The sequence below is a fragment of the Armigeres subalbatus genome, chromosome 3 (assembly GCF_024139115.2).
Source record: "Armigeres subalbatus isolate Guangzhou_Male chromosome 3, GZ_Asu_2, whole genome shotgun sequence".
NCBI lineage: Eukaryota > Metazoa > Arthropoda > Insecta > Diptera > Culicidae > Armigeres > Armigeres subalbatus.
The window spans coordinates 352094438-352119594 of NC_085141.1; the positions used below are offsets into that span (position 1 = coordinate 352094438).

The window sequence follows — 25157 nt, forward strand, 5'->3', positions numbered from 1 at the left end:
AACCACCTAAACGACCTGATGACCCGTGCCACTAACTCATGTAGGAGAAGAACATCCAGGTCTCTACCGATCCAACTTTACACACCCGGAAACAGTCTACGGCCTCAACGACCGTTGATTGCAGTGTACCACGCTTCTTGCCGTTTGTAAAACGCACTCTCTAATCGTTTTATCGTTTAAACAATTCACATCTTCATCCAGAAGTATGCCTATCGACATCTTAGACATAACTGTTCAGAATCCTATACAGGTAGTCCGAAACTCTCAAACGGTGAAGGGAATCAAGAGTAGCTTCCAAACTGGCATTCTTGAGTGTCTTTTTTATGTTTAACGCACACTGCTGGATATCACACCTATTTAATCGCAGTCTTAGACGCATCCGTGACGGACAGAATAGCATCGACCCTTTCGGAATTTGAACTGGTTGCTTGACAATCCACCAGACTCTTCTATATAGACGGCTAGTCTATTCAGAATTACACTCTTTAACAACTTATCTATTGTGTACGCCCTAGAAAATTATATCCATCTAAAATTTTGGAGAGATATCATACTTGAATTTCAGACTCATGTTAACTAGTACTACACTCTGTCCCACATTAATAGGTACAATTTTTTAGGATAACTAACTGGAAGAAGCAGTTCTGCTACACTTCGCACACCGTGCATGGTGTATTTCATAACAGACACTCGATTTTCAAGAATTATGTGATCTTTATCCGCACTTCAAGGGTCTGCCGATCAATTCCTATCAATACGTCCGACCAAGGATTCAAACAGGAATTAAGGATCAACATCTCATCTTAGTGCAGAAAAATCGTGAAGGAGCTCAGCATCAACCTATTGCCGTCAAGACCAGATTGGGATGGATCGTCTGCGGAGGAGTAAATCAAGTGAACGCGAGGAACGACAAGCACTCAGTTTTTCATGTATGTGCTTGCGATTCAACGAAGGACGAGGTTCTACAAAAGCTATGAAGAAGAACTTTGCCGTAGACAGCTTGGGAATAGCACAGCGAAAAAAGACTCTGTTATTCACTGAAGATGAGCGATCACGATTTCTGCTTGAATCCCGAACCGCACTCAAGGAAGGCCGCTACGAGACTTGCCTCCTATGGCGCCATGACAATGTCCGCTTACCAGATAGTTACGGAATGGCTTTACGTCGATTGCAGTGTCTCAAAATAAGAATGGAAAAAGATCCAGAAATAGCAGATTCACTCAACCAAAGAAATCGCCGATTTGGTCTCGAAGGGTTATTCCAGAAGAATGAGCAAGGAAGAACTGAATCAACCTTTCCCAAAGGTGTGGTACCTACCAATATATCCTGTAACAAATGTTAACAAGCCCGGGAAATTACGTATGGTGTGGGATGCTGCAGCTACCTCGCTAAACTTAGCTTTGCTTAAAGGTCCCGATCAGCTCTGCGTACTATTCGACATACTGGTGCAGTTCCACGAATGCATGGTAGCTCTAACCGGAGATGTGCGCAAGATGTTTCTGCAAATACTCATGTGCCTAGAGGATCAGCAATGCTAACGCTTTATGTGGTACTAGCTTTATGTACCCGGCCTTGCTCGGAATTGCCAGTTTGATTCGCAGTTTTTTTTTCACAATCGGAAAATGAATAAACCAATTGGTCAACAGGATAATTGCGTTTTCTTATCGATACTTCATCATTTGATCAGAAGAAGGCAGATTTCATTTGAAAACATTGACTGGTTTTGAAGAAGGGAGCAAACCCATAATCGCCATATTCCGGGCAAACGTTTATTTCTAAAGAAGGAAAAACATCCACCGATGCCTTATTCCGGGCAAACGTCTATTTTTAAAGAAGGGATCACATTCACCATCCAGAAGGAAACACATTAATCATTGCTTGTCACTGGGCAACCATAATTTCGATAAATGGTTAAATTGATCGATAACTAAACAATACAATAATGGGTTCAGAAGTTAGGCTGGAGCATACACACAAACATACAAACATTGAGTTTTATATATCTCGGGTACTTATTCAAAGGACGTATGTGATTTTGTAAACAAAGATGCATACGTCGATTTGTCAAATATGATGGCACTCCTACGCAAACCAACACAACGAACATGTAGCCGAAACCTCCCCTACCTGTATGTGGCGATGGTTTGCGTGGGAGTGCTATCAGATTGCAGAAATCAACGTTTAAATTTTTTGTTTACAAAATCACATACGTCACATACGTTGAATAAGTATCCGAGATATATAGATAGCTAATAGCTATATGTATTCGGCTTTGCTAGGGACTGAAAAGTAAATTATTCAATTAAAATGTCCAATGCTGTAGCACAAAACCCACAGAGGTAGATCTACCGCTCATAGAATTGTTCCTTTGTATCAATCTATTTTTATATATTTGTTTGGCCCTTCTACCTTTTCAATAAACATCTTCCAAAAATAGAGAATAAGTGTACCAAATCTGGTTGTAATTTATCCTGGGAGTTACACTGAATTGCTCTTTTTCTAAAGACAACCCTTCCCCCATAACTTCCCTTTTTCCCCAATGACCCTCCCACCTCCTTTGTTATCTTCTCCTTGGGATAGAAAATGTGTACACCAATTTTGGTTGAAATCGGTCCTGGGAGTTAGGTGTTACACTGAATTGCTCTTTTCTAAATACAACCCTTCCCCTTACCATCCCTTTTTCCCAATGATCATACCACCCTTTGTTATTTTCTCCTTAGGATAGAGAATGTGTGTACCAAATTTGGATGAAATCGGTCCAGGGGTTCAAAAGATACACTGAATTGCTTGTTTTCTGAACAATACCCCTCCCCCAGCCCCTCCCTCTTTACCAAATTACACTTCCATATGATCGACTACTCTTAGTGAATATGTGTACAAAATTTGGTTGATATGGGTACTGGGGTTGGGAGTTACACTGAATTGCTCGTTTTATAAAGACAACCCCTCCCCATACCCTCCCTTTTTTTACAATGACCGCCCCACCCGCTTTGTTATCTTTTTGTTTAGGGTAGAGAATGTTTGTATCAAATTTGGTTGAAATCGGTGCAGGGTTCAGAATTTACTCTGAATTACCCGTTTTCTGAACCATACCCTCCCTCCAGACCCCTCCCCTTTCAAAGATTACACTCTCATATGGTTGTCTCCTTATATTGAATATGTGTACAAAATTTGATTGAAATCGGCCCTAGGAGATGCAAGTTACACATAATTGTTCGTTTTCTAAACAAAACCCTCCCCTTTTCTAAATGACCCTCCCACCCCTTTGTCAACTTCCCCTGAGGATAGAGAACGTGTGTACCAAATTTGGTTGAATTCGGCCAAGTGGTTCAGAAGTAGTTAGCGAACATACATACATAGATTGATTTTTATATATATAGATGATCAAGATGGAAATCTGTCGGTTTACTTGCTCCAAGTAATGACGTTTGGTGCCTGCTGCTCTCCTAGCAGCGCTCAATTTGTAAAGAATTTAAACGCTGAACGCTTCAGTAGAGATAATCCAACAGCCGCGGAAATAATACAGATACGCCACTTCGTGGGTGATATGCTCGTCAGCGTTGCAACAGAAGAAGAAGCTATTCAGCTAGCTGAACAAGTTAAACTAGTGCACAAGCAAGGCGGATTCGGGATCCGCAATTGGATAAGCAATTCAAAGAAAGTATAACAAGCATTACAAGAAGTTCCAACGAAGGAGAAAAATCTGGATCTTTCGCCAGAGATATCCACTGAGAAAGTACTGGGAGTGTGGTGGTGCACCGATTCAGATACCTTCAGCTATAAGGACCTAAGGGTGGACCCGCTACGGTCAAGTACTGCTAGAAGGCCTGCAACATCCAACGAAAAGAGAAATGCTGCGAATCCTCATGTCCATGTTCGACCCGCTTGGGTTAATTTCTATGTTCCTCATGTACCTCAAAACCCTTCTTCAAGAGGTCTGGCGCACTGGGATTGGCTGGGATGTTAAAATCTACGATGTTCTGTTCGAAAAATGGCAGGTTCTTCCACAAGTTGAACAAATACGCATTCCTCGATGCCATCATAGTTTCCGCAAGGCGAACATTCAGGACGTCCAGCTGCACACGTTTGTGGACGCTAGTGAGTGCGGAACGGCTGCTGCTTGCTACTTGCGTTTCAGTAAAAACAATATTGTGCAATGTAGTTTAGTTGCTGCGAAAACCAGAGTGGCACCACTAAAGTTCCTTCCAATTCGTAGATTGGAACTTTAAGCAGCGTTGATTGGATCTCGACTATCTCGGTCAATTTCTGCCGCAATCTCAATCCAAATTTCTCGTCGAGTGTACTAGATGGACTAGCAAGACGTATTACACTGGATCAAATCTGATCACAGACGATATTCGCAATTCGTGGCGTTCCGCGTTAACGAGATTCTCGACACAACGGAGATGAACGAATGGAGATATGGGTTTGAAGCCTCTGTCGGGTTTGAAGCCTCAAGCACGGTGGTTTAATGGACCAAAATTCATCTGACTGTGCGGTGCACAACGTCACGAATGGGACGGAAACGGACCCAACAATGTGCGGTGCACAACGTCAAAAACGGAAACGGGAAACGGACTCTTCCTTCCGGGGGTGCAGTCAAAATTTTGCTACTGGCTAACACTCAACAGGCCAGAGAACAACATGTAATCCATGTGCAAGGCGAACCGATATCCACAAAAGATTACCGGAAGGGTCTTATAATGGATCGGCTCGCTGTGATACAATGTTGTTTCTTGTTGAGGCTCCAGCAGCGGGGATCTTGACTGAACAGATTGTCCGTGTGCAGTCGAAATGGTGTCCACATTAGATTACCACTGATGGGGTCTAATGTGGATCGTATCGAAGGTACAATTCTTGACTGTTTGATTCCTCCAACGATGCTCCGATGAGCGGCAGAACGGGTGGACTGTATGGTAGTGGATCAGCAGCAGCGATCGGTTCTCTTGCAGCGGCGCAGTGGAAACTGGATCTGGATGGTGGTCTGGTAGCAGAATAAAACTCCGGGTTCGCTCTTCCTCTTGATGTATATTCGTTGACAGTCAAATACAAAATTCAAATTCTGCACGAAAGTGCCTGGTTATTTATAGTTAAATTGTTTGAACGTGTGTGTCAGATGGACATTGAACTAATCTCCAAGCTCCACCCATTACTATGGCAACGCCAATAAAACAAAACCTAACTGTTCCTGGTGGGCAGAGCTTGCTTTGTAAATTGAAAGATTGAATTCAAATTTATTTTTTGTTTACGGTTTAAGGGAAAGGTACTATTTTAATGTACATCTATAGACTAAACTAATCGTAGGTTCGAATCAATTATCGCAAATTTCATACATAGAGATAACACACAAAGTATAAACAAAAATTACACGTTCGGAATCGAACACTGACAGAGAATTCTTGACCGCTCTGGATGAAAGATCCAAACACTGCTGATTTGGAGCTTCGTTCAAGTGTAATGTCGCATTTCATTGCACCTGATCCTGTAGTACGAGTAAATGAACTCTTCTGTTGGAATCGGTTGATCAGAGTTGTAGCTTTCGAACAAAGATTTCCCAGTAACTGTATAAGTTGAAGAACTTGAAACAACCTATTTCGGGCCATATGAGATCGTCGTCGGCCGCCGAATTGAGAAGCTTTGGGGAATGCTAGCCACTTGTCTCACGATCCGCGCAATCCATATTGAGGTGGTCCATTCCCTCAACACCGATTCGTGCATAATGGCTCTGCGAAATTTCATTTCGCGGCGAGGAAAATCACGCGCATTCTACAGCGATCAAGGAACTTATTTTCGTCGGAGGGAGGAAACAGGGAGGGCGAACAGGGAGATCATGGGGGTGGAGCATACAATAAGACGAGCCGATGACAGAGTTCGTCGACGCAGAAATCACCTGGAATTTTCTTCCCCCTTCTTCGCCGCATATGGGCGGCAGCTGGAAGCGCCTTATTGGTTGCGTGAAGAAACATTGAATGGTAATCCTGCCGACAAGAAGGTTAACAGACGAAGTGCTACGAAATCTGTTGACGGAAGTAGAGAACACCGTTAACTCGAGACCCTTGACACATGTTTCATTAGACGACGACTCAGCTCCAGCCCTAACACCTAATCACTTCTTGCTTGGATCGTCAAATGGAGTAAAACCACTGTGCACTACGACTGATAGTGGCACGGTACTACGGCAATGCCGGCGGCTGTCCCAAGTCCAAGCCAACCGGTTCTGGGAAAGGTGGATAAGCGATCGCACGCCGCATCCTGGGCGAGATGGCTATCCCAGATCAGCGACGGTGAAAACTTCAACTGGCATCTATGAGCGTCCAGTAGCCAAGCTAGCGGTTCTAGATGTAAGGCGAGTAGTGGAGTAAGGTGGCCAGGAGCCATCGTACCTGGGGGGAGTGTTGGCGGCCTCTACGGTATGTGTCTCTACAGGCGGTAGACAAGTCTTCCCCTCGTTGGCATGCAGGTAGTATTCAAACGGGACGGTAAAACCATTAACGTCATGCGGTGAGTGGATACCTAATAGATAAAACAAAATGATCAAAACAGAAGACGAAATGGGGACGAGAAAGTAATAGTTGAGAGCGTGGTAAACGTATTTAAGAAGGAAGTTCTTTAAACTATAATTTCATATTGAATTAAATAATCTATATACGAACAGTTAGTGAATTTGAAAAGAAGGTTGTATCATGCATTTATAGTGATAATTGTTTTCTAATTTAAAGTTCAATTTACCAGAAATTCGATCCACAAAGTATTTTGTAAACCTAACCCTATTTGAACTTATATTTCATGCAAAATACTAAGGTAACTTATCAACTAAATACTGAAAAACATGCAAATCTTAGGAATAACTATATTACAGTACGGTTGAAAGTTGCATTCCCAGTCTCTCAGCACAGTGAGAACATTGCGCCAATAGTATACCGGCTTGACGTAAGGCTGATTTGCAGATTAGACTAGAGTTCAGAAGCGGTACTAAACGTAAGTGAAATTAGATTGATTAGAAATATCAAATGCCATATCATGTTAGCAGATAACATTTTCTATAATATCTATGCGTTACAGGGGAATAATAACTTACCTTTAACCCATTATCGCCCGAATTAACTCACTTTCATGATAATCACTCGATGTTTTTCAGGAACATCTCAACATATTAAAATAATAAACTTAAAATAATTTAATTGAAAATCTACGGTCACATTTTTTTTAGCACGGTGGGCCATATGTGCTGAAAATTATGAAAAAATAATTGAACCGATTGAGCAGTTTAATCGATAGCAATTATAATCGGCTCAAGCATTATATAGTTTTTGGGAGATGCAGGGAGACCGGAGAAAGTCCGGCTAGTCCAAGGGGGGGGGTGGGGAAGGGTTTCCCTCGCAAGTGAACCACAATTTTGTGCCTGATCCGGGAACGAATCAAGTGATTGGAAAATTTACTTTTTCTCTCTCTCACACACACTCTTTCTCTCTCACTCTTTCTCTCTCTCCCTCTCACTCTTTCTCTCTTTCCCTCTCACACTTTCTCTCTCTCCCTCTCACTCTTCCTTTCTCTCTCTCTCACTCTTTCTCTCTCTCCCTCTCACTCTTTCTGTCTCTCACTCTCACTCTTTCTCACTCTCACATGCTTTCTTTCTCTCTCACTCTCTCTCGCTCTTGTCTCTCACTCTTTCTCTCTCACTCTCACTAGCCCTTCTCTCACTCTTTCTCTCTCACTCTCTCACTCTTTCGCTCTCACTCTTTCTCTTTCACTCTCTCACTCTTTCTCTCTCACTCTCTCACTCTTTCTCTCTCACTCTCTCACTCTTTCTCTCTCATTCTTTCTCTATCGCTTTTTATCTGTCTCTCTCACTCTTTCTCTCTCTCACACTGTTTCTCTCTCACTCTTTCTCTCTCTCTCACACTCTTTCTCCCTCACTCTTTCTCTCTCTCACACACACTTTTTCTATCTCTCTCACACTCACTCTATCTCTCTTTCACTCACTCTCTCTCTATCTCGCGTCCTGCCTCGCCCACACTTTTCCCTACAACATTTGGTTGCACATCGAAATAAACTTCATTGGTGGTTGTTTTGACGCTTTGGAAAAGATTTCTTCTCTACATAACGATCCATACTGCACTGTTTGGTTTTATTACGACCATAGGGTCAATGACTTGCTCAATATGGCTGCTTTGAAACCAATATAACATATGACTGCAAACTAGGAACATCAATTCAAATTCAATCGATACCTCCATTTCGTCAAAAAATGAGCATGTTTACGAAATCGGTCAATAAGAATTATTACGCATATTAGCGAACTGGTTTTTATGTGTCTTTCTCCATTTCCGGTGTTTCACAACGAGTTTGTTTGTGGAAGGATCTTTAGAACTGTGCAGTGTTGAACAATTTGATTATTTTTCTTCATCCGGCCTATGTACTGGTAGGTTTTATATAATAATAATTATCAGCAGTAAATATTTATTACTAAAATGATGATGATTCTGATAGCTTGATTGAATTGAAGCTGCCATCGATCATATCACCGTTGAAAAGGTTCAACGGGAGATAGTTGATTCGCCACCAGCAACAGAATAATCCAGCAACGAAAGTTCCGCCGATGAGGAACTAATATAGGATGGAGATATACTCCTGGCCCAGTTGAAATTTACTCATCGTGTGAAGACCTAAGTAAAGTATTATCGGATATTGATGCGAGCATAGAATAAGGAAGCAACGTTGTTTCTAGGTTATCTTCGACAGAAACGTCTTAATCACGACACCCTCCAAAAAAGAAATCTAAAAAAGATGGTCCCGCTGCTTGGAATGAAAAGGCATCCAAGTATGCCTTTGGAGAATTGGGAGAGGCAGCGCTTCGTAACTTCCAACAACTTTCTCAGTCTCTGCAATGAAAGTCTGCTATTGAAATTTTTGAGGAGTTCATTTCAGCAGATCTTCTAGAGCACATTGTTATTGAAACGAACCGATATGCTCGTGATGTGTAGGGTGCTCCCAATTTCGCAGTAGGGGGTCGTTCAAAAATGATGTCACAGGTTTTAGGGGGGGAGGGGGTCTAAGATTTTGTGACAGTACATGTACTAGGTATACAAAAAAGCGTGACAGAGGGGGGGGAGGGGGTCTAGAAATCCCAAAAAGTAGTGGACGTCATATTTGAATCGCCCCTAACGGTGGATGAGTTAAAAACTGTCATCGGGTTTTTGATTTTTTCGGGATACCATACGTTACCTAGCGAGCGCAGCTATTGGTCTGAAGATGACGATTTAATGGTGCCTCTCGTAAAGAATGCTATGACTCGAAATCGCTACTTGGAGATAAAGAAATGCTCCATTTAGCTTGGAGGCTTGGATGCTCACTAGCGCCACCTCATGCAAAAATTCAGAACTATTTGGATCAGTTGTTGAACCGCCAAGATACTCTGAACAACTTTGCTGAAGACTCTATGTTGCTAACTAGTCAGGGTCTGGAGATGCAGATTGATGTTTTATGCGAAACAAATTCAAACGCTCACTAGCGCCAAAAATTTACAGATTGATGTTTTATGCAGAAGAAGTTTGGATGCTCACTAGCGCCACCTCAAGGAAAAATTCAGAATTATTTCAATCATTTCTTGAACCGCCAAGATGCTCTAAACAACTTTGCTGAAGACTCCATGTAGCTAACTAATCAGGTTCTTGAGATGCAGATTGATGTTTTATGCAGAAGAAGTTTAGATGCTCACTAGCGCCACCTCATGCAAAAACTCAGAATTATTTCGATCAGTTGTTAAGCCGCCAAGATCCTCTAAACATCTTTGCTGAAGACTCCATGTAGCTAACTAATCAGGTTCTTGAGATACAGATTGATGTTTTATGCAAAAGAAGTTGGATGCTCACTAGCGCCACCTCATGCAAAAATTCAGAATTATTTCGATCAGTAAACCCTACGCGTCGGTCGTTTTAATTTTGGGTTTATTATTTCGGAAACTACCCTATCTGTTGGCAAACTCCAACATTTGCAGTAGCAAAATATCGACCGAAAGGTTTGAGATATTTATAGTACACGATAAAAAGTTGGCCTAATCCAAATGTGTTTGCATTTAACCAAATTTGTTAAGCCTCACTACCAATTGAAATGATCTGTTATAGATTTTAGACAGATTTCTAATGCCGATCAAAATGAGTCATCGTTCAAAAATTTTCAAAGAGAAAGCACTTATTCCTATTTGCCTAAAATGAATTTATTTCGGATTGGCACCCCAGTTTTCATCCATTGATTTTGAAATGTTTTGCTTCTGCGTGTAAATGTCAAAACTACACATGTCACAATCTGGTCACAATAGTCAACACGAGTCAACTAATCGCGCGTGAAAATGAATTATCCAAATTCAAGCTCCCATCAGGAAACGCGGCAGGAAGGATCTCCATTTCCAGCCGAAATTCTCAACATTCTTGTCCGTAAGTAACAATCAGTTCTATTTTTAACCTTCTGTCTGTGTTCAAAAAAACTTACGTTGTCTGTGCTCTGGGGTCAAATTGACCCCCAAATTGAAGTTGCTATAACTTTTTTAATGTTTGGCCAATTTTGGCTGTTTCGAAAGATAATTTAATCATCTTTCAGGTCGTTACCAAAGATTGACTATAGGTGGGCGGGTACATCGCGGGGAGGGGTTTTAGTGAACAGTATTTTTTGATGATTATTTTGCTCATATCCGAAAATCCTACCCATTTTGAACTGCACCTTTCTTAAAAAGGTTATGCAGGAAGGCATGTTCTTTGGCATGAGGCGTTGATAAGTTTAGAACTCGGCCGCCAGGTGGTGGTATATTTGAATTCATTATTTTAGACTACTCAAGATATTCCGATATATATATATATATATAGAATTCATCTCAGTGTAAATATGCTTATCGCACAAATTAAAAAATTGGAAGAAGTGCTCATTATATTGAGCACCACTTTGTAGTGCTAGACATCCTGAACAGTGTTGCCGAATACAACTTGTGTGTAGGTATGAGGGATCTCAAGCTAAAGCAATATTTAATATATGCAAGAATATTGCAAGTACACTAGCGAAGCCTATTTGTAAATTTTCTAATTATTTTTTCCGTCACATGACAGTTCATTCCTACCAGACGAACTTTGTTAAGACGTCATCTTTACAAATTTCAAATTTGTTTGATAAGAATATTTACAATGAGGCAAATTCCATATACATATCGGAATTACTTGAGTAGTCTAAAACAATGAATTCAAATATACCGCTACCTAGCGACCAAGCTCTAAACTAATCAATGCCTCATGTCAAAGCACACGCCTTCCTGCACCTTTTTGAAAAGGTGCAGTTCAAAATGGGTAGGATTTTCAGATATAAGTAAAATAAGCATAAAAAATCACTGTTTTGTACCCTTTTTCACAAAAACCCCTCCCCGCGATGTACCCGCCCACCTATAGTCAATCTTTGGTAACGATCTGAAAGATGATTAAATTATCTTTCGAAACAGCCTCAAAAATCCAAAATTGGCCGAACATTTAAAAAGCTATAGCAATTTCAATTTGGGGTCAATTTGACCCCAGAGCACAGACAACGTAAGTTTTTTGAAAAAAGTACACTGTAGCGCATATTTTCACGATTTTTCAAGCAAATTTGCACCTAGGAGACAGATCTCGGCGAGTTTTAGCAAACTACCATAAATTAGTAGAATAGGTTAAAAACTAAAAATAATGGCAGCCACTCAAAGTGGCCTGGTGTCATATTGACCCCAGAACACAGACAAAAGGTTAATGACAAGTGCATGAAAAACTTGTTTTCAGGCCATGTAATTGATCTTTCCAACCCGTCAGTGCATTAAATTGAGAGCAGCAGTATTTTTGAAAGTGTATCAGAAGTGGTTGTCGGTGAACTGTATCCGAACAGTTCTGAATCTGGTTACCAGCTACTAGTTTCGTACAGCCGTGATGATTCCGTGGATCCTTCAGATCCTGAAGAACAAAACTGTGCTTTCGATCTAACGGTAAGACTAACTTCATGTTTTTTTTATGATGAGCTTATTGAAGGGGTTTGTTTACAGGCAACGAGAACCGAAAAGATCCCTGCAGTGCTATCACCGAATAATCAACCAGCAATATTGAATGTAAAAGTGCTTTATTTATATATTACGGTAGCTTACAATGGTTATTTTCAGACCTCAACCGTCTGTAGTGAGCAGAATAGCTCCTATTTTCATCTCATCAAAAACAAAGCAATGAAAATAAATTTGGTTTGTTTCTTATTTTTGTGATTTTTTTCACCAGTGAACACGCGTGTTAGTAAAAAGAAGCTTTGCGATGAGATGAATATATGTTCAGTAGGGTGTCCCAAAATTGGACAAAGTCTGGGATTTTGGGGCTCAACCTTCAAATGAAAGCTTAGGGTATAACAAAAGAAAATTGGTCTACGACAACTCTGGGAAATGACGTTTAGGGTGGCCCCGACGCGTTTTATGAAAAAAGTGCATTTTTTATAGGAAACATCGAAAATACCGGTATATCGGAAAAAAATTCGATGAAACCCATCCATTTTATATTTTTTACATTTAACTTAGGGTCTATACTTTATGGTAAAACTTTGATACCGCATGTTTTAGCTCTGTATATTTTTCACTGATGCTTTAAATGCCCAAAAATGATGAATTTTTCTTAATATTTTTTTATTAATGCATTCAAAACGAGTATCCATCATAATGCTTTCGAAACTAGATATACATAGAAAGATGGGGAATTTTATAACGAATATTTTGCTAAAAATAGCAACCTCCTATCTCTATCCGTTTAAAAGTTATTCACGATTTACTGCATCTTGGAAAAAGACTTTTTGAAATTTCGGATCATAATACCTGGATCATTTTTAAGTAAAGAAACGCCTACTTTTCCATACCAACCAAATGAGTGCTTTAATAACCAATATAGCATTCATATGAGTTGCATAAAATTGATTTTAATACTTATTTGAGTGTTATAATGGAACCCAACGATGGACCAGCAGTAACATGACTGACTACAAATTGTTCAGTTAGTCTGGGTGAGTACTCAAATAGGTTGATGAATATGGTTTCAAAACTACCCATAGGTAGGTTCAGCTATTGTTTCATGGTTTGGTGAGCTGTGCAATGTTTCACGATAACATGGAAATTAATTGTTTTCTGACCAACTTGATTTTTAACCAGAACGATCATGTGAAGTTAATCCGGCTGGATCATTTTGGTCCTGATTTATCGATGCAATCAATTTATCATTGTATTCAGTATTGGTAGGCAAAATAGTTCGTAATTAGTGTAGAGTGTTCTTATTTCCAGAGATTCCGTAGAGGATAGATGCCAAATATTTCAATATGCATTATAAACTAATAGTCATAATAGTAATCTGTGTAACTAGCTGCAAAAGATGATTCCATCAGCATGGTTGTACGTTTATCCAACGAGGCTTGCCGAATGAGATAAATACTACGAGTGCTGATAAAATCGAGTTTTGCAATTAGTTGCACACACTATTTTTTGCAAAAATGAGCGTAAAATGAGCTTCAATATGGCGTAAAATATGACAAATCGATATCAAAATGATCTAGTTGGATTTGCTTCACATGATCGTTCTTGCAAAAATCAAGATGGTCACATAACAACTAATTTCCATGTTATCGAGAAACATTGCACAGCTCGACAAACCATGACACGAAAACTGAACCTACCTATGGGTAGTTTTGAAACCATATTCATCAATCTATTTGAGCACTCACCCAGACTAACTGAACAATTTGTAGTCAGTCATGTTACTGCTGGTAGTAGTAGGTAAGTAGTAGTAGGTAAGTAGTAGGTAAGTAGGCGTTTCTTTACTTAAACATGATCCATGTATTATAATCCAAAATTTCAAAAAGTCTTTTTCCAAGCTGCAGTAAATCGTGAATAACTTTTAAACGGATAGAGATAGAAGGTTGCTATTTTTAGCAAAATATTCGTTATAAAATTCCCCATCTTTCTATGTATATCTAGTTTCAAAAGCATTATGATGGATACCCGTTTTGGATGCATTAATAAAAAAATATTAAGAAAAAATCGTCATTTTTGGGCATTTAAAGCATCAGTGAAAAATATATAGACCTAAAACATGCGGTATCAAAGTTTTACCATAAAGTATAAACCCTAAGTTAAATGTAAAAAATATAAAATGGATGGGTTTCATAGAATTTCTTTCCGATATACCGGTATTTTCGATGTTACCTATAAAAAATGCACTTTTTTCATAAAACGCGTCGGGGTCACCCCTAAACGTCATTTCCCAGAGTTGTCGTAGAACAATTTTTCTTTCGTTTTACCCTAAGCTTTCATTTGAAGGTTGAGCCCCCAAAATCCCAGACTTAGTCCAATTTTGGGACACCCTAATGTTCAGTGAGATGGAAAACGGAACAGTTCCCCTATGTAAATCTCTTGAAGCATTACGCTTGAAAGTGAATAATGAACAAAGAGATGGCATATTTAGCGACCCCTTCCAATTGTTGCCCAACCATTACTACAATTGTAAACAAATAAAAAATAGCTTACATTACCGATATTCTTCCCTCCCCTTTCATACGAGAGTTTGACAGAAGGAAGGTCGTGCGATATATACCATCACAAATATTGCCCTCCGTTCGCTTTCAAATCGACTTCTATAACAAACATTCTTCATACCTGCCGTATCCTAAAGGAATTCTATCATTTCGCCTCTAATTTTATCATGAACATGTACGTCTAAGTTTGGAAGATGGTATTAGCATTTCCAAAAACTTCATGTTTTCCAGGATTCGTATTTCTTGCCCAGAGGAGGCGACAAACGCAATCCTGGAGGAAAAATTGCGAGCAAAATCAACACGTTGAAAAATAAAGCAAGAAAACGAAAGTGACTGTATAATAAAAATTCATCTGAAAAAGAACTATGCGAAGCGGAGTCCAGCACTTCCAGGAATGCTTACGGTTGGCTAATGCACCACGATGCTCCATGGACAACGGTGCTAGATAACTGGAGAGAATCGTTTTCAATTCGATCCAGACAACAGAAGAAGCCCAACTATTATGATCAAATCATCAACTCCAACTTGTGGAATCTTATTAAATCTGAACATGGTCATCAACTGGTGAGTTTAAAATTAAATTTGCTTCAATCCTGTTCAACTAGTTTGGCTTTGGACTTTCTTTATCATTAGTGTACTATACTACTACTACATCCAGACTGGTCCTATTCGTACAATGGTACAATCATCTTGAAAGAACCTCTTAAAAATAATCGTAAGTTAGTTTTAAGATATTCTGGTCATCCAAACTGTCCTTAAGTTCAAAAATTGAGATCTACAATTAGTTAGAAGCTATTTTTGGTACTCAAAGCTTCGATATGCATTATATTATATCCTTTTCGGGACATTCTTAGTCGCCTAAACTGTCCTTGAGTTCTAGACCTAAGATCTACGGCTATACGAAAATATCGATATTTAGTCGAGGTTAGGGAATACAATAATGCAATAGGAAAGGAAAGGATTTTAGGGTACTTAAGTAATTACAATGTTGACATTCCTCGCGATGTTTCACATCTGTAACGGGACAAAACTTTTTTTTGGGAGACAACGACGAGAGGAAGACATACGGAAGGGATTAACGACAGACATTGAAATGTACAACAAGAGGAAGACATTCGTAATGGGGTTCGACATCAGCCGTCCCGGCCCTGTGTTTGAGGCAAGTGAAGGGACCTTCCAACAACTATTCTCAGGCAAGTATCCTCTCAATATGTTCAGATCGTCTTCCGAAAAACATCATGCTTCCAGCCAATGTGCAGCGATTTCTCACCCACCTGGAAATTCTTCTCATCTGACCCCGGGACGCACACTTGCCTCCAGTCTTGTGGAAGGTCCCTATCCGCTCATCACTCATCACTATATTTGAGGCAGGTGAAGGGACCTTCCAACAGCCATTCTCAGGCAAGTACGATCTCAATGCGAACATGCCACCTCCTGATAAGTGACCTGTATTCAGTTGTCCTGCTGCTTTACAACCCAGCACCATGGCTTTGGCACCTACGTTGACCTCAGGTTCAACTCGAGCTGATGCTTTTATGTGTTCCGGCAGTTCCCGACAACCTATTCGCAGCATTAGGTCCACTGTCTCGCTATCCGAGTTGCGTGTTCATTACAAAAATGTGAGGGGTCTTCGTACTAAGATCGACTCATATGATGTCATCGTATTAACCAAGACTTGGCTCGATGATTGTATTCTATCTACACAACTCTTCGGTGACTCTTTCACGGTGTACAGAACTGATCGGAATGCGAAAACAGCAGGAAAACTAGAAAAGGAGGTGTATTAATTGCTCTGCGTTCCTGTGCGGATCCGACTCCAGTTAGCGGATGCCTGGAACAACTGTGGGTGAAAATAAGGCTGACAGACTGTGTCGTTAGTGTTGGAGTTCTCTATCTACCACCTGATCAGAGAGATGAGAGAGATCTCAATATGATCCAAGAGCATGTTGACTCCGTCAAATTCATTCTATCTAACAATAGGACTCTCGATTTGGCCCTGATGAATGACAGGACGTAACCAGTCTGCTGTGTTTCTGAAGCAGTTGAACATCTGGTTGTTGCCGATATCGTTCATCCACCGATTAAGGTCGGTATAGAAATGGATCTACCGCTGCAATTTGAACAAATTCTTGATAGAGTCCAGTTTGATTTTCTACGTGCCGATTATGATCTTCCAACATCCGTCCTATTATCAATTGATTGGCGCTTCCTAGATTCCGATCGGGATCTGGATGATATTATCGGCATATTCAATCGCGAAGTTCAGCGTGTGATTGATCTCCATGTACCACTCAAGCGACCGCCGCTGAAACCTCCTTGGACAAACAGATATCTCCGTAAACTGAAAAGATGTAAGCAGTCTGCCCTTCGGAAGTACAGACATAATCGCACTCCGCACTCCAAGCGTTGTTTCGTATTGGCTAGCAACAAATATACTAGCTTTAATCGTTTATCGTATGCAAGGTATATTGATCGTACGCAGAGGAGTCTGCGATTACATCCTAAAAAGTTTTGGTCCTTTGTTCAAACTAAACGCAAAGAAAACGGGCTACCTACAAGCATGCATTATGGTGACTTATCTGCAGACACGGCATCTGAAAAGTGCATACTATTTGCCCAGCATTTCAAAAAGGCTTTTACGAATGCAGTACTCGGTCCATCTCAAGTAGACGAAGCCCCCCGAGTTACTCCGTCGGATCGTTTCGATCTTGGAAGTTTTTAAAATTTCTGAAGAACTAGTACTACAGGCACTCCGAAAGCTCAAAATCTCCACAACACCCCGACCGGATGGCATTCCATCGTCTCTGCATAGAAAGTGCTCTGCTGCTTTACTGGTACCATTGGCGAAGCTATACAACCGTTTCGTGCAGAGGGCGACCTTTCCCATCGCGAGGAAAACGTCATTCCTATCTCCAATCTACAAGAAGGGAAACAGATGCGACATTGCGAACTACAGGGGTATAACATCGTTAAGGGCCTGTTCGAAAGTTTTCGAAATTATTATGAACAAAGCTCTCTTCGATACCTGCTAGCAGTGTTGTAAAATGTCATTTGCATTCGTTTGTATAATTTTCCCAGAACTTTTTTCAGAAGGTAGATATCAATTCATGATGTATGACGAACTTATAGCGCTTAAATGTGCCTACAACTTTGTCTAACAAGTCATTGCTGTAAATATGTAATCTGGGGCGTGGGAGGCAAAATGTCATTCAAATGACATTATGTCAAATGACACGTGACATTTTGGAGAGTTTTCACTCTCCAGCCTCAGGTGTTATATTTAGAGTAATGTACCCTTGGACAAAAATATAGCCCTACTAAAGCGTTATGAGTACATCTAAAATTATGGAATGCATTTGGCTTCTAAAGAAAGTTATGAACAAATTAGTCAAATGACATGCAGATGACATTTTACAAGCCTGCCTCACTATGGGGGATCCCCATACAAGCGAGCAGTCAAAATAAAATTGGACTTTTAAAGTGATTTTCCACTTAGTTTTAGCTGTGTATGGTCGAAATAGCATGAATATACAATTTCCAACCCCCCCCTTTGGGGATCGTCTATGAATTACGTAATTATTTTTTTCATAGGTTCGATTAACGTGACAAAGCAAACCTATTTGGGAAGTTGAAATTTCGTGCGTTTTCTTAAGGAGAAGGAAGGGGGTGTACAAAAACTAAGTTCAGCAATTTATGGACATTATGGCGGCGATCATGTTAAATGACATTAATTTCATGACATTCCGTGATATTTTTGTTCTCACTCTCATGCCTCACAATTTGTATTTAGAACAATTTGTTTGACAAAGTACTAGGATCTGAAGGATCATAAAGCATTAAATGTTAATCAAATAATCAGAATTGAAAATAACTTTTGAAAAAGGGTATTAGCAAATTAGAAATCGCAATCCCATGACATTTTTACGTGTACAAGTTATTCAAAAATGAGATTAATATATTCTCAAAAATGTGGACATTCACTGTGGAATGTAAGAATGCTCCATTCTTCCGAAAAGCAAAATTCTTTTAATTTAAATAACAACACTATTTGAATTATTTTTTTATTTGTTTTCATGATTTCTACAAGTTATATACAGCATCATTCTTTTTCTGTGTCAAGGTTTAAGTCTTCAATGATATTTTCTTCAATTCCATCAACGATGGAAGATGAGATAAATTCATCTAAAGTATTAGAAGATAAAGAACTTTTGAAAATCTTCAAATATTACAAAATTACGCATGGCATAAGAATAACTAAGTGAAAAATTTTTTTCCAACGTCTCCTCGTTATCCAAATCGAGCTTAAAATGGATCTGATTCATGTAAGGCACGAAGGAAAATGTCAACATTTGCCTCTCTTGATCATTTTCTTGCATTATGAGTTCTAAATTTCTTCAACTGTTTATATTGACTTTCCGCTGGTTGTTCAGCCAGTGAACCTCAAAGTGTAGATGAGTGAATAAATATTTCCCTACCATTAGCCAGACATTCATGAACACTAGCAGGAATTTCATACGCTCCGTTCTAACTAAGATATTGTTCGTCTTTACTTTTGCAATAAACATGTCGGGAATTATTGATTCCAGGAGATTTATAAATATTTACATATTATGAAATCTCATATTTAGTTCTCCATCAGTAGCTAATGAATAGCTCAGAAAATTAGGTTTAGAGAATGACTCAAACCACTCAAGCCCCAAACGCATTTCAGCGGAATGGCGACGGAAACAGTAAAATTTGACAGGAAATATATGAGCGAACTGTTAAATCCTTCCGTTACCGTTGTGCTGCATTGCATTGGGGTTTTATTCATTACTCCTTTGAAAAGTTAATTAAATGAGCTCAAATGGTTATAAATAAAGTCAGTTATTACCAATAAATGTATTTTGACCATACCCTTTGAGCGCATAGTTCAGTCTGACCCATTTTCAATAGGAAACGATGGGACTAGATTTCCCGTCGAATGAAACTTGTTGCGAAAATCGGACACAAATAAGTGTCTAAATGGCGATTGCGTGATTTTGCGCACCAACATACAGTCGCGCATGCACACACATACAGACCACACCGTAATTATCCGCGCTGAGATAGTTCCTATATACCACCAGGGGTCTCCCGGCCTTCGATCAAACATTCGTTTTTGGAATGAGCATTAACCTTGGAGTACGAGAGAGGCAAAACACGGTAAAAAACAAATGAAAAAAATCAGAGTGACTAAACTCTGTTAGTTGCAAATACTGGCAAGAAATTCTTTCAGGACATTTTAGTCGAAGCTTTGTCCTTGATGTGTATCATAAAAGAACCCAGGGATTCCTGAGGAAAAAAAGTTCTTCACTATCAAAGTTGAAAATAGCGTCGTTTTTGGAAAAAATATTGCTTCCGCATTTTTTCAATTTTTTTCACAGTGTAACCATTAGTTTTTGCACACCATTTAAAAAGCTTATACAATAACCTTTGTAATGATGTATTAACATTGAAGAAAAACATTTAAAAATATTTCAATAAATAGTTGAAAATAAAATATTTTTCAGAAAATTTGCTAACTTTTTACCCATTTCTGACTTTTGCCACCTTATATCTTTGGAACTAGTGCACCTAGAGACTTCAAATTCAAATTTCTCTTAATTAGAGTATTGACAATGGAGAGAAAATATTTTAAAATAATTCGGAAGACATGACATTTTCGATTAATGACCGCCCGAAATCCTATAGTGTGCCTGCTAGACTTACATCTCTACTGCTCAACATGGGTTCTTTCCAAAACGGTCAGTGACTACTAACCTTGTCGAGTTCTCGTCTTTGTGCATCCGCTCAATGGATGCAGGTAAACAAGTTGACGTGGTATATACAGACTTTAAGTCAGCGTTTGATCGCGTGAATCACTGCATTCTCCTTCACAAACTTGGAAAACTCGGAGTGTCGCCTGGACTTGTGTGCTGGTTTAAATCATACCTATCCGACCGGTGTATGAAAGTGCGAATTGGTTCGGAGTATTCAGATTGCTTCCGTATTGCTTCAGAAGTGCTGCAGGGGAGTAATTTAGGACCATTGCTTTTTTCGTTAGTCATTAATGGTGCAGCGTTTGTATTACCTCGCAGTATGCGAGTGTTTTAAGCGAATGATGTAAAAATGTACATGGTCGTTACAAGCATAGATGTTTGTCTGGAACTGCAGGCTACCTTGGATTCTTTTGAGAGCTGGAATATTTATGTCCCGTAGAGATCCTTGAGACGGCGAAACTTCCTGCAGACGGACGCTCGCAACACCCGATATGGACAACATGACCCCATTAGGTTTATGGTATCCAGGTTCAAGGAAAGATTCCAGCAATTCGACTTTGTTAACTAGACTAGGTTACCGTATACTGATCATGAATGATTTGTACTATTTGTATAATGATCCCTCTGACAACATTATTGGCTTGACTGTTTGTTTGTTTTCAATGATGATGTATGTTGACTGATTCCATGATTTATGATTGTACCTAATATTTTGTAATTTAATTTAGTTTAGTTTTTTACTACATTAAGACATAGGTCAGATGAAGGTGATCAAGCAAATAAATTACATCTCTTGGGTGGTCAACAGATATCGTGAGATAGTTTCGGGTTATCCAAACTGTTTTTGAGTTCGGGACTTGAGATCTACAGCTAAAATGAATTCGTGAGTACGAGTGAGTTGTACCAGTTTCCTTGATTCCAGATGATTTAACACCAATTTTTGGCAGTCAATGTTCTTCGTGAGGTCGAAAGGAGCATTAACTGGCTCAGATTGTTGATAGCCACTTTTAATTAGCTATGTGGTCACTATCATGTGGATCTTGGATTACCTTCCACATGCAATCTAATAATAGTGAATTTGAACATAAAGACAGATCAATACGGCTTTATTGACCATTTGATCTTATTCGAGTTACTTCACCAGTGTTCAGAATATTCTGCATACCCTGTTCGCAACCAAATCGCGATATCCTGAATTTCGACCCCACAATAATCTCTCAAGGTGTCGTACATGGCTCGTCTGGTCCTATTAACTGATCTACCTCTACTCAACATAGGGTTCTTACCTGTACCCTATCACGCAGCACCTCTTTTGCCAACTTTTCATACGTGGAAATCTTCCACGCAGCATCCTGATTGATGTCGAGAATCGAATCACTTTACTGCGTTTTACAGATGCAGCTCGCATCCTCCCGGCGAACTTCAGAGACACTCCTCATCGGAGGCACTGTTTTCCGCTTTACTTTAGGGTAGATAACTTGTTCAACCTTCTCCCTGTAAATTTCAGTGGCCTCCCTTTTCGGAGTAAACTATTCCCGCTCCTTTCGGGTTGGCAATCTGCACGACCTTCCTCAATTTAGGTGATTGTAGCGTTGACAACCTTGCGACGTCCAAGCTCTGCAGCCTGGCTCTCTACCAGTTCCTTTTCATCAATCAGAGGAAGAATCCTCAGTTCAGCTCCTTATTAGACTTCGCAGCCTAGTTCTCCGTCAACTCATTTTCTTTAGTACGGAGGTAAATCCTACATTCTATCTCCTAACTGTACTTCAACACGGACTTCCATTCTTGCTACACTACCACGACTAGGTCACAGAGGGTAAGCACAGCCCAGTATCTGCTGTAATTTTTGTAATTGTCCAGAAAAAAATATGACTGTGATCATCTCCCACTTCTGGCCACTGCTCTCTTCATGCTTGGTCATCACCGTTTTATTGGCCCTGGTCAGAACAACCCCAACAAAACTGCACGTCTGCATTGAACACATAGAAACATTACTAATTCATTGATACCGATTGCGAAACTCAAAAATATTCAAACACTAAACATAAGCTTTTGAATTTTTACTAAATTTAAGAGAAACATCGCTTGTCATTAGACATCATTATTTTTACATAATAATCACACAACAAATGCAAAATCAAGATCTCTTACCTAGCTCATCCCTCAAAATTGCTCAAATCACGCACCACGCATCGATGCACAGTTCCATGTCTTTTGTTGCGGTAGAGTTTTCCTTCGTGACGACAAGGTTTCTCGCATTTCGTCCGTCGAAATCTTTTGTCATTTGCTGCACGGAAGTCAAAGAACCGCCCAGCCAGCCGTGGCTTGGCTCACTTCGTCAAGCAGAGCCAATGTTTGCATTGCCGTCACAATGGACAATGGGAACAACTTTCATTTTGACATTTCCCTACACTTCCCGTTCGTTGCATCGGTGAGTCTTGTGAAAACTGACAACTTTTAGATATTCTCAGCTACATTCCAACCACTGGTCACTTGCATGGAGTCCGAAGAGACACACAGACACCAGAAAACACCCACGCATACAATCGATTATATTTGGAAGCTCGTCACTATTTCGTCATAACAGGATTTTTGCACACATTATAATTCATTTTTTTTGTTTTTATTTTTTTTTCTTCTTTAGGGTCCTCTTCTTGTGGTCAGTACAAAGCATAAGCACTTCATGTGTGAAAGGGAAATAAGTTCGCCAAGGCTTGCTATGATTCGTTGAGCCGCTGGAACTTTGCACCAATCGATCGCGCGGCGATTAAAGTAGACTTTCGCAAACTTTGTTGCAGACAAAAACACTCCGAAGGCACTTAAAATCTACGACGACGGAACCAATATTGAAATCACCGCACATTATTGCTGCACCCTGACTAACGCAATCCGCTCTCGGTGGTGATCTCTGGTTGCGATCATACGGTGGATTTCTCTCTCCCTCGAGCGATGATCACAACACAAACACTTCTACAGTGGACGGCACCTTCCAAAATCTCTTCACGATCTTCAGCATAACACCGTGGCTTAGGTCATTCTAAATTCTGTTTGGTTCTCGCCCATCTCTATCCAATTAGATTTCAAATAGGTTCTGTTTACTAAGAAATACATTTATTTTCAAAAGAAAATTCACACCAATTGCAATGAAAACCGACCTACGAACTTTGGATTACAGCACCAATAAATTTCTCAATGCAATTTGCTTAACAGGGCTGCCGTTTTACATTAATTGTCATGTTGATGATGATTTTTACGTCCGCACAATCGCCATACAATTCAGACAACGATTGAAATCATGACGACAATTGACACTCCTAAATTTTCAGATCTTGATATGCTTTACGTACATATCAAACGATCGATACTTTACTGTTCATATTCACAATTCCACTGTAATTTGACAATCGAATATATCACCACAAATCATTTCGCTTAGTCAATCATAAATTCCAAGCCAAGGTGAGGAGGGGGAGGAGGAGCAGTGGATCAAGAAACAAAATGTAAATATCACGCGACGAAAACGATATCGACGATCGTGCTGACGCGTTGGTCTTCTACAACCGAACCGTACGCTAGCAAAACACAAACAAGACTGCCTGCGCCACAGTGCCATTCATCAGTTCGCTAGCAGCGCAGCGAGGTATACAATGAGAGTGTGGGAGAGAACCTGAATCAATTCCGCAGTGTAAGTCATTATGATTGATCGTCATGTGGCGCAGTGTGTGTGTTGAATGAAGTATAATATTTGCTGCAACAGGTAACAACAGGTAGGTTGTTATGCGTGTAAAGGTGAATGAAGTAATTTGCTGGAGTAAATGCGCCTAAATCTATACCAAGAGCAGCACAACATTGAATGGAAAATGGCATGAAATTTGTAAATTGTAATGAAGACTCTTAGTTTAAGAGAAGTCGAAATTGCACTTCAGGGGGACAGATTTCACCATTTCCACCAATTTATATCTATTTGCATGCATTGCAGCAATTTTTGAAAAAAAAAAAAACTTTTTTTTCGTTTTTGATTTTTTTTCCAAGGGGAGACTCTTGAAAAAAAAAATCAAAATGATTGTCAATAACTCAATAACCCAATTTTCAATAGAAAACAACTATACCGTTGATTGCAACCTGTTGCGAACAAATGATGATACTAAGTACCAAGTTTCTCACATTTTTGTACAAATACACACACATACCGACATCACCTCAATTCGTTGAGCTGAGTCGTTTGGTATATAACTAAATGAGTCTCCGAGCCTTCTATCAAAAGCTCGGTTTTGGAGTGATAGCCTTAAGGATCGATCGCTTTTTTCATGGTAATTTCTTGGATTTTGAGGTAGTGATTGCGACTTAACTTTAATTATTGTGGTCAACTGATGTGATCAACAGAGAGTACGGAATTCATTCTATCTTTTGATATGGAAGCCATTCGAAGCCTTCTTGATGTGCGGAATAAACGAAGTGCCAATATTGTGTTTGATCATCACAATATTGTGTAACCCTAAATGGTTGGAACAAAATTATATTATAACAACGACTGGTGTGTGAATATAAAAACACACTCTGAAGGCATTTTACTCAAACCCCACATTCCCCTTCTCTCATTAAAACGCAAAAAAACTTCTAGCATAGGATGCAATGCTTGTTTTTTCTTACCAAAATAAACTTGTCTCAACATTACGGTTTTAATACCAGAACAATGATTAAGAACATGGGTACCCAAACTGTGGGTCGCGAAGGATAAAATGTAATTCATACTTTCGTTCCTATTCCATGCCACAAATCTATACATGCTTCAAAGTTAGGATCTAAATAATAAATGAATGG

The 25157-nt window shown here is 39.7% G+C and overlaps 1 protein-coding gene across 1 annotated transcript in view; it reads right to left on the bottom strand.

Moving 5' to 3' along the window:
- The window catches only part of LOC134226060 (ral guanine nucleotide dissociation stimulator-like 1), a 230919-nt gene extending 207009 nt beyond the window's left edge, over positions 1 to 23910 (bottom strand). The window contains exon 1 of the mRNA XM_062706579.1: positions 22488 to 23910. The gene's annotated coding sequence lies outside the window, so the exon portion shown is untranslated. The remainder of the gene's footprint in view (positions 1 to 22487) is intronic.
- Between the last annotated feature and the right edge of the window lie 1247 nt (positions 23911 to 25157).